Source organism: Trachemys scripta, chromosome 11 (genome assembly GCF_013100865.1).
Source record: "Trachemys scripta elegans isolate TJP31775 chromosome 11, CAS_Tse_1.0, whole genome shotgun sequence".
Classification (NCBI taxonomy): Eukaryota; Metazoa; Chordata; order Testudines; family Emydidae; genus Trachemys; species Trachemys scripta.
Genome location: NC_048308.1, coordinates 61709180 through 61719639, shown reverse-complemented (window position 1 = coordinate 61719639; position 10460 = coordinate 61709180). Strand labels below are relative to the sequence as shown.

The 10460-nt window shown below is 49.8% G+C and overlaps 1 protein-coding gene across 3 annotated transcripts in view; it reads left to right on the top strand.

The window, feature by feature from the left end:
- The first annotated feature begins 6089 nt into the window (after positions 1-6089).
- COL6A2 (collagen type VI alpha 2 chain) overlaps positions 6090-10460 on the top strand; it is a 52572-nt gene continuing 48201 nt past the window's right edge. The window contains exon 1 of one of the 3 annotated variants that reach the window (XM_034785048.1): positions 6090-6345. The gene's annotated coding sequence lies outside the window, so the exon portion shown is untranslated. The remainder of the gene's footprint in view (positions 6346-10460) is intronic. The other 2 variants (XM_034785049.1, XM_034785047.1) reach the window with 2 other exon arrangements.

The window sequence follows — 10460 nt, the reverse complement described above, 5'->3', positions numbered from 1 at the left end:
ATGTGTCACTGCGGGTCCAACTGGAACGGTGCGCCGCAGGTAACCAGCTGCTACAAGAGCAGGTAGCCCGACTGCAGAATGCGAACACTGCACTACAGGCATGACCCAGTTCCCCTTCCAGAATGTTTTAATGTGGACTGCTAAAAATTCAAGGCGTTTATTAACCAGTGCCGTCTCTGGTCCTATCCCCTGAGCAAACAAAAGTAGGACTCATTATTAGCCTCTTGATGGTACATGCATTGGACTGGGCCTCATCCCTATTTGAATGAGTGAGCCTCATGCTCTTGAACTGGCTTGCCTTTCTCCAGGTGTTTTCCACCATATTTGATGATTCCCACCATGCCTACTCAGCAGAGGTGGCCCTGTGCAAACTGTCACGGGGCAGGGATTACGTGAGGAGATTATGGATGAGCTAGTTTATGTGGCGTCCCAACCTAGATGCCTTTGTCAACCTTGTCATACACAATGACAGTAGGCTCAGCAAATGGCATGAGGAAAGGAAGGGGTCCGTATTAACATCAAGCCAGTTCCCCTTGGTACCTGTCTCCAACTGGTGCCCACTGCCATGTGACCTCTGAGGAAAAAAAACACCATTGATGTCTACTGTGGAGGATCTGGCTATACTCTTGTCAACTGCCCATCCTGAGCTCTAGCATGATGTAGTTTGGGAAATGACCACACCCAGACCCAGTAGAGGGAGCTGGCCTGGGGGAGTCCTGAGATAATGTCCCCCTCCTCCACACCAAGGCATGCCCCAGGCATGCTCCCTGCATCTTAAAGTCCAGGTCTGCCTCTGTGTTCCAGGGGAGCCTTAACGAATTCCACCACAGTGGGCACTGGTGGATTACAGGACAGTGGACACCGTCATCAATGTCAATAAGGCCCAACCTCTGGGTATTCCGGTTCAACCAAAAACGGGTCCCAACCTAGTGGAAACTATAGATTTCATCGGTGCTAGGAACACAGGAGATACCTCCTCTGGAAGTTGCCATTTGGGACCATCAGGATGTCTTTCAGTTGTGAGCAGATCGTTCCACACACTTCCCCATAATCTTTGTCATTTCATGACTGGTGGTTCATGATCCACACATCCTTTGGCATGAGCACCAGGTTAGCTTTTGCTCCAAGTTCTGCCAGCAAGTCTGTCTGCATGCACCATCTGATGAGCCCCAGAAACAAGATGTGCACCACTAGGACCTGGCTGTGACTCAGGTGGGAACACCATCAGAGTTGACTCCAGCACTGCCCCACAAGTACAGTGACTATGGTGATGTCTTCAAGAAAAAAGAATGCTGACACCCTACCTCCACACCAGGATTATGATTGCCCAGTCGAGTGCAATCAGATGCCAAGGTGCCCTTTGGCTGTATCTGCACAATGTCAGAACCTGAGCTGTCTGCTCTGCATTCCTGTCTCCAGGATAATCTGGCCAAGGGCTTCATATAGCCATCTACCTCACCCGACAGGGCCCCAGTTCTGCTGTTAAAAAGAAAGATAGAAGCTTGAGTCTATGCATGGATTGCTGGGCCCTCAATCAGGGTACCATCAGGAATATATACCACCTTCCACTCATCCTGGAACTAGTGGACCATGTACAATTGGCCCATGTATTCACAAAACTTGACCTATGGGGGGCCTACAACCTGGTTTGAATCTGAAGCAGGGATGAGTGGAAGATAGCTTTTCGAATGTGTTATGGCAATTATGAATACCTGGTAATGCCATTTAGCCTCACAAATGCCTCTGCAACATTCCAATACTTCATAAACAAGGCCTTCCGTGACATCCAAGACCGATACATGGTAGTCTACCTAGATGGTATCCTCATGTTTTCTGAGGGTTTCATGCTACACACTCAACACGTCCAGTCTGGATGCATAGTTGGAAATGTGCAGCTTTGACCAGCACTCCATGGAGTTCCTGGGCTACATCCTGTCCCCCGATGGTCTCTAAATGGACCCGAAGAAGATGGAGGCAGTACGAACCTGGGCATCAGCCCCAAACATCAAGGAACTACAATGCTTCCTGGGGTTCACTAACTGTTATAGGCACTTCATCTCTAGGTTTTCAAGCCAAATCACCCCATTGACAGCACATCTGTGCAAAAGCATCACTTTCACTTGGTCTCCAGAGGCCCAACAAGCTTTCAACCAGCTTAAGATGAGCCCTGATCCTGGTCCACCCTGCCCTGGCATGACCCTTCATCACTGAGACAGATGCCTCCAGTGTGGCAATTGGGACCATACTCGCTCAAAGACACAGCACCTTCACCCTTGCGCCTACTGTTCTTGGAAGCTCATTCCAGGTGAACAGAATTATGAAATTCTAGATAAGGAGCTTCTAGCTGTCAAAGTGACCTTCAAAGAGTGGCACCACTATCTGGAGGCTGCTTGGTACCCAGTACAGGTATACCTGGATCCTCACATGAGGTCCCAATTCATATCTCAAAGTTTGCATTTCTCAGCAGCTATAAACTCAATAGATTATTATAATATCATATATTATTTGCCAGCCATGCTGTATGGCAGTGAAACCTGGGCACTGACGAAGAGAGAAGAACAGCGGCTGTCGGTAGCTGAAAGGGCAAGGGAACGAGCTATGTTGGGAATTTCCCTTCTGGATCGTATCCCAAATGAAACGATTAGAGAACACAGCGGTGTGAAAGATATTGTTGTCGAAAGTGAAGATACGATGGGCGGAACACATAGCACGGTTCACGGACAATAGGTGGACCGCAATCATTACTGAGTGGTACCCGCGAGAACAGAAAAGACCACCTGGTCGGCCTCCAAGAAGATGGGAAGATGACATTGTAAAACGTTTCGGATGAACGTGGAGAAGAAAGGCAAGAATGCAAGAAGAATGGCGGACGTGTTGTGATCGGCGCAGTCTTACGACAGCTGAAGACCAATCGATCCAGGTGATATTATTTGTATTAAGGTAATATACAGATGTCCCAACTGACAGTCACTCCAAACGGATGAATCAAGAGTTAGAACAATACTTTTGCTGCTTCACAAGGGCAACTGGTCAAACCTTCTACCCCAAACAGAACAACACTGACCATGTCTCCACCAGGCAGAGTCTGTTCTGTGCCAGTTGTGGCTTCCACCCCCATCTCCACCTGGCCACACCTGTCTGCTCCACCAATCCCGCAGCTGCTGACTGGGTGCAACAGATTCAGGAGGTCCAAGAAGAACTCAAGACCCATCTGGACAAGGCCAAGGAAGACTACAAGTGGTATATGACCAACAGCACTGGGAAGGCCAGGCTTGCAGCATCGGGCAAAAAGGGTTGTTCTCAGCCCAAAACCGCCACACCAAATACCCGTGTTGTAAAATGGACCTCCCATACCTCAGCACGTGTTCTGTAAGCCAAGTGATCAGCCGAGTGACCTGAATCTTCAGTTACCCAGATCCCTCAAAATACACCCAGTGTTTCATGTATCCTTGCTAACCTTACATTGACAACATTACTTTGCTCGCTGGGCTCAACCACCCCCCTCTCCGGTACAGGTCCAAGGACATGATGAGTATGAGGTCCAGGAGAGACTGGAATAAAAAAATCAGTCACAGCTTCCTATGGTACCTCAGAGACTGGGAGGACAATGACCTAGAAAGGGGATCCTAGAAGCCCATGTCCTAACCTCATAGTAGCCTTCTGAGTAGGTAGGCTAATGTAAGGGCCAGCAGGTCTAGAGCCTGGGCCTGCAGAGCTGCCAGGTAGTAGACATGTCCATGCTGCCACCCTGCAGTAGCTATAACCAGCTTGCGCTCCACTGCCTATGACCTGCTGTGGACACAAACTATAGGAAGTCCCGCCTCAAGGGGTCTGACAGGAAGCAGCCTCATGGCTCTTGATTGGCTCCCTGCCCTATATAAACTCAAGGGGTGTTCCAGGAAGTGTTCACACATCAGTACTGATCTCCAATAGCTGCCTTGACCTTTCCTGCTCCTGAGTTCCAGGCTTCGACTTTGGCTTGATTTGGACTTTGCCTCCTAACCTGGACCCTGAAACCTGATTCGACCTCTGATAAAAATGACCATTCTGGGTCAGACCAAAGGTCCATCTAACCCAGTATCCTGTCTTCCCACAGTGCCCAATGCCCAGGTGCTTCAGAGGGAATTAACAGAACAGGTAATCATCAAGTGATCCATCTCCTGTCACCCATTCTCAGCTTCTGCAAACAAAGGCCAGGTATACCATCCCTGCCCAACGTGGTTAATAACGATTGATCGACTATCCTCCATGAACGTATCTAGTTCTTTTTTTTAACCCTGTTATACTTTTGGCCTTCACAACATCCTCTGGCAAGGAGTTTCACAGGTTGACTGTGCTTGGTATTGACCCTGGCCTGGAACCTGACTATGAACTTCTCTGCTACTCCCAGCCTCAGGTTTGACCCTGTTCTGACCCTTGGTCCCAACTATCCTTGCTAGGATCCTATTGGCATACCCCAAGAGTAGAATTTGGCCTACATTGTACGTGTGTGGATTGAGTATATTTTTCATGGTATGTAATGAGTCAGATACCAGATGGGAAGGGAGTCATCAAAATCTATCTATCTTAGAGTTGGTTGAAAGATTAATTCATTTGAAATGTTTTGGCTTAAACTTTCAATTTTTGCTGGAAAAATTTGAAACAGTTTTTGTTTTGATGCAATTTTCAAAAACTGAAAACTTTGAAAATTTTGGATGTTTATGTTTTCGTCTTTCTGTTTTCCACCTCTGAACGCCATAGAATGAATTATATCTTGGGGTTTGCTTGTTTTCTTTTCTTCTTTCCCCCCTTTTTCCATTCTGTAATTTCTCAAGCTTTCTACAGCTTTGGAAAAGCTAGAATAGCACATTTATATTCTAAATTCCTATTCCTTGTTGTTGTTGTTGTTGTTATTTATTTGTATTATTATTTCAAGCATACATAGTTTCATACCATATGTGTTTCACAAAAGGAAACTGCCCATCTATGACTGTACCCTAAGTCCTGCCTCCAGGGTTCTCCAAGTTTTCTACTCTGCAGAGCATTCTGGGAAAGAAAGACCTTATCATGGGCCAGCAGCCCACCTCACTGCTTGGTTCTCAAATATTCCATTCCGTGGACCACCACGAAGGACTCTGTGACCTTTGGTAGTCCCTACATCACAGTTTGAGAACCACATAAGTGTATGGAAAATAATTGGAAAATTACATGCAGGGGCTCTTTTTCCATGTGGGGCTTTTCCATGTACAGTACTGTGGAGTGAATGACTCATCGGTAAATCAGGACTGCTAGATTGTTGAACTGAAATGCATGGGGCACACTGGGCATGGGGCAGTTACAGTAGCAGGGAAGAAGCAAAAATCAGATTAGGAAAACAAATAGTAACATGGGTTTTCATTAAAATGATGGGTCTGGCTTGTACTTGGAACCCACCAGGACTTGGCCTGGGAGAGCTATGCACAGGCTACTAACCCAGCACCACGACTGGCGATCCCGCCAAGAGGCCAAGGGCTGAATGGGTTTGGAGAGTGACCTGCTCCCCCAGCCCTAGATTGAGAGGTCAGTTCAGAGCAGTGTCCATGGGTGGGGAGGGCCTAGGACGATGCAGGGACGCTGGCGCTGCCATTCACCCTATTGTGTTTGTCTTTGCATTAGTGACATTAATGGCGGTTGGATCAGGACATTTTCCTGGCCAGGAGGTTGCCAGGGTCCCTGAGTAAGAGGTGAATATTTGTGAAGGCTGCGGGAAACTGAAGTCTGAGCCCTTCCTGTTTTGAAATGTGCCAGTCCATTTTATGCATTCTCCTCAAGATAGGTTACAAATGGGGGGAAGAGGAGTAACATGAGTGAGTGGTGGAAATCCATGTGGCAGGCCCAGAGAGAGCTCCTGTGCTTGGAAAAACATGATTTGCTCTTCCGTTTTTTTTTTTAAATAATCTCCTAACTGCAACATTACAGCTTCCCCCTGCCCCACTCCAGACACCCCCAGGAAAAGGAGTAGGGATTGGAGGGTGATTCCCACTCCTTAGCCTAGCCTAGTGGGGCTTCGATGGATCCGCAGTGACACCCTGTGGATACTTGGAGGAAGGACGTCTTTGGCCTCTGTCACAGACAGAGTTGAAGGAGGAGAATTATAAAGTAGGCAGTTTCTTTTTTGCCAGAGAACAGAGGCTCTCGGCTGGAGAAGAATCTGCCACTCCTAACTGATCCCTTCTCTTCATCAAAAATAGACATCAAAAACTCTAAGAAAAGAAATCCAACCCTTCCAACCGAAGATGCAGAAGCCCTATTAACACAAAGATTCCAAGACTTTTCTCTTCTTTTCCTGACGTGACTTTCTGGAGGAAACTTCGATCTTGTTTTCAGGTAAGCAAAGACTCTTGCTTCACCATTTAATATCTCCATAAACCTTCCTGTTTCTTTTGAAGGTACTGCAGATATGAACGGGGAAACTAACCTTTTTATCTTCAGGTTGTGTTTGTGCATATAACTCATCCAGTGCTGCTGGTTGTGAACTCTTGATCAAGTTGATACAGTAGACTTTCTAGGCATGTTGCTTTTAGAGACGAGACACAGTAAACAGATCTATATTTCACTTATCTCTCTGAGCTGCTGGATAGTTCAGAGATTTGCATGTGTGCATATTTTGGGCAACAAACTCTCTTGGGATTAGAATAATTGTTAATGAGACCACTTTCTGAAGGAAATCTTTTGGGGAGAGATTCTGCAGCTTCTGCTCCTCACAAGACTCAAGGAAAGTTCAGTCCCTTGTATATGAACTCAAGTTTCAGGCATCATGGCCAAGGGGCTAGTAAGTCACTAAAACTTGTTGGGCCAAATTAATCCCTAGTGTAACTCTATTGAAGCCAGTGGCATTACCTGAGGGACAAACTTGGCCCACTGTAGCAGTACCAGAATGTCGATGCTGCTACAAAGCCTGAATTATTAGACCCAAGGGCATCTCTTTGACTTTGAATGACACCCGAGTACAAGATTCTCTTTGCTCCTCACAGAAATCGGGTGTTTTGATCTGTTGAATTTCACAAGCCTGTCAATTTTCTGTGAAGAGGTAACCGGCAGGGTTGGAAGAGGGCTCAGTGTTTTTGCTAGGGTATGCGTAACTTGCTTTGTTCGGGCTGAGGGCTCTAAGGAGTGTACTCTGATTTCATGCACACTACTTTAGCTGTGCACAGTGAAATGTGCATGTGGCTGGTTCACTAGTACTGCAGTGCCAGCGGTTCGCTGATGGGTGTGGTTAATATGGCAGTATAAGCCGTCCCCTGGAAGAGGTGCCATTTCTGCACAAGTGAAAATGGCACCCAGACTGAGATTGTTCCTCCCTCACAAAATGACATTCCCAGGCCTCTTGCCGCCTCCTTCCCATGCGATCTCTGCTGTTTGAAGTCCTGTGGTGTTTGCAGTAAGATAGACGAGGTAGAGCTGGGTGCCAGGCAATGGAGGGGAAGCCTTTACAGTAGTGGGTGATCTGCCTGGGAACCAACCGCTGAGCACTAAGGGAAAGATCTAAGCAGATTGTTTGACACACACTGAAACTCACGGCACTCACACTGAGTAAGCCCAGCCTGTGTGTGCGTGAGGGCAGGAGGAAGGCATTTGCCTGCGCATTTGTTACAGACGGGGGCATAGATTTCTCCTAGTTTTATCTTACTTGATTTTCAGAAGAAACCCTAGTGCCTTGGACAGAGCTAGAACAGAGGGTGCCTATGTGACTGGAGACCCAGGCACAGGCCACAGGTCTCAGGGTTGTACCCCGAGATCACATATTCCAGTGCACACATCCTGCTTCTCCACACACTCAACACAACCCATAGCCACTGCCATGAAAACCATGAGCCTGGATGGTTCTTCAAGGGGGAATATGGAGTGTGAAACGTTATTGTACATTTGCCATCGGCGGGATGATGCACATGGGAATAGTTATCTTCCTGTGAGCGAAACACATCTGGGGGCATTAACTCAGCTGCTTCCATACAGTATTAGCCCAGACACTGGGGCTGGTTTGCTCAGGTCTGCTAGGGGCACCTCAGGCAAGTGAGATACTCAGGCCTCTCTCAGGGATGCCATGTAGATCTTCAGTGTAGTAGGTACACAAGATGGGGATTCTCACCTGCTGATGCTCCCAGCTCTCACAGTTGGGTGAGTGGACCAGAGTGGTATGGGGGACCCTGGCTATGCAGGGAGGTTCTGTGGCACTGAGCTGGCCCTTCTGGCATACTAGGGGATCTGCCGGCTGTCTCCACTCTCAAGGATGGGACAGAAGGTCTGTCATGTCTGCTGGCTGGGGTCCCGCTGGTCTGTGAGCAGAGGGAATCTGTATCCCTCGTTGAGAAATTACTGCCACATTTCACTGGACTCCACACTCCACCAGCCAGGGTCTCCCCACTGTTGTAGGGAAGGGCAGTGGGGACAAATGATTGAATGATGTGATCGTGTGCAACAAGACTTGTGGGGGATCATCTCAAATGGTGGGTGGAGCTGCTCTCTTGCCATGAGGAGTTCAGGGGAGGGAGAAGTGTTTTTCCATTCTGCCTGCAAGCGCAGACCCGGCAGTCTCCTGCATGGCCACCGTCCTTGCCAGGCCACTGCTTGGCCATTAGGGCGTGCTGCAAACAAACAGGGCAACCTAGGACAGGTGTGGATGGGTGAGCTCCTGGGCTCCCATGCAGCACCGAACAGTGCATTGCTCCTGCACGTGCCCCCTCAAGTCTCCATAGATCGCTTGAGGTGAGGCCTGAACCACATGCAGGGAGAGGGTCACAGCACAGGCTGGAGCCTTCCGCATCCGCTCCGTGGACATGAAGCCAGGGCTGGCGAGTCCCAGGGCTGCTCCCTCCTGTCTCTATCACCAGCCGGGATGTCTCACTTCTGACTCCCAGACTTTGGAGGAGGGGAGGTCGGGGGAAGCTCTGAGAGGGTCCCCTCATGGACTCTGCCGAATCACTCCTTCAGCCCCTGTCCAGGCACCTACATGGGCCAGAGTAGGTAATACAGCCCAGGCAATATGACCTTCCTGGCACCTCTCTGCGGGGCTGCCTGGGGGAGGGTCAGTGTGTGTCCCCCACCCCGCTCGCCCACACCTCCCCAACCTGCTCACTACCTCCACGTGGGTCCTGGACTCAGCAGAGACCCCTCCATGGGATCCAGGGGGAGGGCAGGGGACAGCGCCCATCCAGTGACCGGCGGTCCTGTTGGCATGTGGGCCTGGGGAACACGTTGCACCCATGGGAGGCTGGGGGAAGCAGATGTAATGGTACCACCTGAGATGGGGCAGGGGTGCACTGAGGTGGGCTGAAGGGAGGGGTGGGTGGGGGCTGTGATGGGATGAGGACCCCGGCTGCGTTAACTGCTGCTCATACAGCGACTCTGATGGGAGCAGGCCAGTCCCAGGGGAAAGCTCTGGTTACAAATGCCAGGTGGTTTGTCCTGGGGCTCTTGGGGGGCACTGCTGTGCCGTATGTGTCACGGGAGTGTGTACACAGAGGAGAGAAGGCTCTGGGTACACACCAGCAGTTCCAAGCCAGCATTACTCTTCTAGTAGCATCATTCATCCTGGTGCAGAAGAGGCCATGGCTAGTGGAACTTCCCCGCCCCACGCTGCTAGTGCACCCAGCCCTCTGCTGGAAGGGCAAGAGGCAATCTCTCACCATGCCCATCCTCTCCTTGGCTTCTCCAATAGAGGACAGCAAATTGCCACGTGGGCTGATGCCTGTCTGTGCTGTTGTGAGCCCCTGTCTGCTATGAGCTGGACTCCTCAGCCTTCTCATTGCACATAGGTCACACAGAGGCAGTCCCTGGCCAGCTGCGGGGGCCAGGGATAATCAGATAATTCCTGAGCCAGCCTGAGTTCCAATGACTGGCCCCAGACTGCACAGCAACATCGTCCTCCACGGCGCTTCCCTGCAAACTAAACAAACGGGCGCTGATTTCGCTTTGTGAGCACACCTTAAGTATTTCTTTACAAGGCAGAGGCTCTCTGAATGCTGGCTCCAGTCCTGGGGCGCAGGCTGGGGCCCAAAGGGCTGAGGGGTAATACTGGAGGATTTGGGGGTGTCGGAATGCTTGGTGCAACTCTCATCCGAGCCCCTCAGGCACTCTGCAGACATGACTGTTTTCTCAGCACCCTGCTGGCAGGTAGGAAGCTATGGGCATGGTATCCCGATTCCCAGGGGAGGAAACAAAGGCAGAGCGGCTAAGTGACTGGCACGAGGCCAGACAATGGCTCTGAGGCGGATCTCACATCCCTGTAAGTCAGAAATAGCCTTGTTGGACCCAATGGAGTGACACTGGTGGAACCAGCGTGAACCTCGCGAGTCAATGCAGTCAGGACAGCCTGACTCTCACCTTGCTGCGCTGGCCACTAGACCCCTTCCCTTGGGCTGGGGAAGCAACCACCCATCTGGCATGAGGTAAAAGCTGCTTAAAAACAACTTCCAGCCACACTCCAAGAAGAGGGGTGTTTA